Genomic DNA, 3,887 nt, shown 5'->3' on the forward strand with positions numbered 1-3,887 from the left:
TATATTGCAAACGATTCGTGCACTTGCGAGTACTCATTAAAAACTCACAACAAGCTTCTTTGGATACAAGCTCTCCTACGTGATCTTGGTGTGACAATATTGGTGCAACATACCTCTCCATCAATCCCGCCTTTCATGCAAAAACCAAGCATGTGGAGATAGATTTCCACTTTGTTCGCGACTTTGTCGCCGACAAGTCATTACAAAAAATCCTCTTCAATATTCCAAGCAAGGACTAGCTAGCAAATGTTCTTTCCAAATTAATTGTGTCAACCAGATTTAAGGACTACAAGCTCAACATTCGCTCTTGTAGCGCCCCAGATTTTAAGTAATTAAATTAAATGTCTTAAATTAGAATATAAGATTGAATAAAATAGACAAGTCTAGAATTGACATTCGATTCTCAAGACTCGACATTCGAACGGCTTAATTAATATTGTAGGAAACAATATTCATGCTCATCAATTAATAAAATATGTAGTTTTAAACATGATATTTTAATCCTCGATAAATAATAAAGAATAAATGAATATTTATGAAAATAAACATTCTTTGGTCTTATTATTTATAAACCATGATTTTTATAAATAAATGATAATATTATTAGGCTCCAATAATATTACAGGATTAATAAATAGACAGACTGAATTATTCAGTGGGCTAATAATATTAATGAATAATATTATTATATAATATTTACTGTGTATAATATTCTCATGTAATATATATATATATATATATATTATTGAGGTAATAATATTGACGATGAAACGAACTAGATTTAAAACGGACTTCGATTATAATTTTAATGAATTATACATAATGGTAAATATCCAAGATAAAAATACCTACAAATAAAGTATCTCAAAATATTTGTATAAGAGATATTTTTATAAAAGAGATTTTACTAAACTTAATAATAATAATAATAAAAAAAAGAAATAATATCCTACACCTTCAATAGAATACCGGTTCTTCCTTCCTCTTCTTTATTAATTTCTTTCTTCTTTCCTCTTTAGTTCTTCTTTCTTCTTTTCTCTTCTTCCTTCTTCTCTGTTCTACTCACCCGAACACAGAGAGAGAGGAGAGAGTGAGATTGAGAGGTCGAGAGGGAGAGATCAGAGAGATGAGATTCGAGAGAGAGAGAGAGAGAGAGAGAGAGAGAGAGGCAGAGACTGAGAGATCGGGAGAGAGGGAGCCGGAGATGGAACCGGACTACCCGTAGCCAAGGGAGGTCCGATCCTCCATGGATCGACGCCGGTGAAGCAAGGGGAGCCGATTTCCGGCGAGCCCGTGACCTGCAACCCGCCAGACCCCGAGAGAGAAAACCCGGGCGGTTCGTGAAACCGTGAGGACCCGATCCTCCATTAACGAACTCCTGCGAACCAGAGACAAATCGGCGGCCTGAGATTCGAAATCCGGCAATGGATGAGCGATTTCCGGTGAGCCTTGCAACCGGTGAACCGTAGAAACCCGTGAGACCCATGACCCGTTGAACCCGAGAGGAGACCCAGTCCTCCATGTGCGTTTTCCGGCGACTTTTCCGGCGGAATCAGTGGGGAATTCCGGTGGATTTTCTGAGAAAATCCCTAAGGTATATAAATCCTATAATTTTGTGGATTGATTTGACTATTGCTGAATTAGGGTTTAATGATTTTTGGGGGTTCTCTATGATTGTGTTTCGGCTATGCATGGTTTAAGAATTGATGATTTTGGTTTGGAACGATTTGTGATTTACTTTGTGTGTTGTTTCGGCCAGTGAGTGCTTATGTGGTGTTTGGTTGCGGTGATGTTGGGTTGTGTTTGATTATTGAAATTGTTGAGGATTTTGTAGTGTTTTTCCCTGTTTAGCCATGCACCTCTGTGTTCTTGGAGTTGTGTTATTCCTCTGTTGTTGTGCTAGCCAACCGAACCTGTGAGTTATTGTTCCCCTGTGTTGGCCGAATGATAAAGATGTTGGATGAACTGATTTTGGTTTGTGATGATTTTAGAAGCATTTATTTTCTGTTAGGTTATTGAACCATGGATTGAGTAGGAGATTTGGGTAATTATGTGGTAATTGGTAATTGGTTTTATGGTTGGGATTTTGATGAGTTTTGATGATAGGAATTTCCTGTTTATCTAACTGAGTGTATGTGAGTTGTTGGATGTTTTAGCTATGTGGGATTAAGATGTTTTGTTTAAAGCTAAGTGTATTAGGGATTATACATAGTTGTTGATAATTAATATGTGATATTTTACTCAAGTGCTTGTTATTTCTAGAATTGGATATATGCTAGTGTTATTGGTATTTTGGTTCACTTGTCAAATATAATTTATGTGGTACTTTTATCATAAAAGATGTTAATAGTTTGATATTGATGTTTTAAAAGGAATTCTTTTAAAATGAAAAGAGTTGAATATTATGTAAATGAGTTTTATAATCTAAGGAAAATGTATGAGTATTGTTGTTGAGTTGTTATATGGTTTGATATTAATTATAGAAATTGAGTATGCTATTTTGGTGTGATTTCTAATATATGTTGGTTGAAATAATTGTTAGAGTTAATATGTTTTAAAATGGATGTTCTGTTAGTTGATTTGGTATGAGATTAGTGAGACTTTTAATTGACCATGTGATATTAATATCTTGTTAGGAATGTGCATAGGTTTCTTGTTGGCTGATTTATCCATGCTTTAGAAATTGAGTTTGGGGTTTTGGATTGCACTCAAATGCTAATTGAAACCTAGGTTGAATGTTATCTTGATAAGTTATGTGAATTGTGGAAAATGCATCTATGAATGGTTAGGGTTCATGTTTAGGCATGGATTTATAGAAAGTAATGATATTAACCTTTTATTTATATATATATAGATATATACTATAAGTACAAATTACTTATTGAGGGTAGTACTGGATTTCAATAGTGTTGTGTTTATGTTTTGTTTTAATTGGATGCGTGTGACTGATTATTGCATACTGTTAATAATCAATCTATTAATATTGGAGTCAACGTCTCTCAAAGGTTCAGGATGAGAATAGTGCCTGAAACCGAAAACCCTAATAATTCATATTGGAGTCGACGTTTCTCAAAGTGCTAGTAGAGTGACGTGTGACGTACTCTGCTAGTGCGAAAATAAGCTAATCAAAATGTAATGTAGTGGGAACGGCCTCGAGAAAGACGCTCACTGGGGGAATGGCCCTAGACGAGAGGAGTGCAATGACTGTATTGAACTGTTAAACTTTGCATAGAAAACTGTCACCTAATCATTATGTCATATATGTTCCTTAAATAACGCGTAAATCATGATATTGTTGAATGACAGTTAGCTCACTTATGGAACTATGGGGTTGTGGTTATAACCACTGTCTCATAGATGTTTGAGCAGGTTCTGAAGATTATAGATTGGATTTATTGCTAGCTCAAGAGATTTAAAGCTATTGTAGTTAGGTTTTAGTGCTTTGTACTTGTAAATGTTTATACTATTTTGTATGTAACATGTTTAGGAATTTACTTATACTTAGTAAGTTTCCATGAATGCTTTCGTGTCTTATGTGACACATGTTTCTTTGTAATTAATGTAAAGAACTTTTAATGTATTTCTAGAGGATTTTAGTAAAAGCTCTATATGTATTGTAAGGGAATTGTCCCTGACGTTTGTAAAGAAAAAAAAAAAGATATTCGTATTTTTCGCTACGAGATTTATTGTCTCTGAATGGTTAATGACACGTAATTATCCATATATAAAAACTTACGCATTTTTGTAAAAAGTGGATCGTTACAGCTCTCCTCCTTTGATCTTGCATTTTTGGGAGGAAGGGGGGGTGTAATTTAAGCACATGACATATCATCCAACGATTTGAATATTCAAACCAGTTCTGATCCTATACGCTAACCAAATGACCT

The 3,887-nt window shown here is 34.6% G+C and overlaps 1 long non-coding RNA gene across 1 annotated transcript; it reads left to right on the plus strand.

Annotated features, from left to right (window-relative positions):
* Nucleotides 1-975: 975 nt before the first annotated feature.
* On the plus strand, nt 976-3,677 carry LOC133857816 (uncharacterized). The gene is made up of 2 exons (XR_009898382.1): nt 976-1,594; nt 3,358-3,677. It is a non-coding gene; the product is annotated as an uncharacterized LOC133857816 (long non-coding RNA).
* Nucleotides 3,678-3,887: the final 210 nt, after the last annotated feature.

Source organism: Alnus glutinosa, chromosome 14 (genome assembly GCF_958979055.1).
Source record: "Alnus glutinosa chromosome 14, dhAlnGlut1.1, whole genome shotgun sequence".
In the NCBI taxonomy this organism is placed as follows: domain Eukaryota; kingdom Viridiplantae; phylum Streptophyta; class Magnoliopsida; order Fagales; family Betulaceae; genus Alnus; species Alnus glutinosa.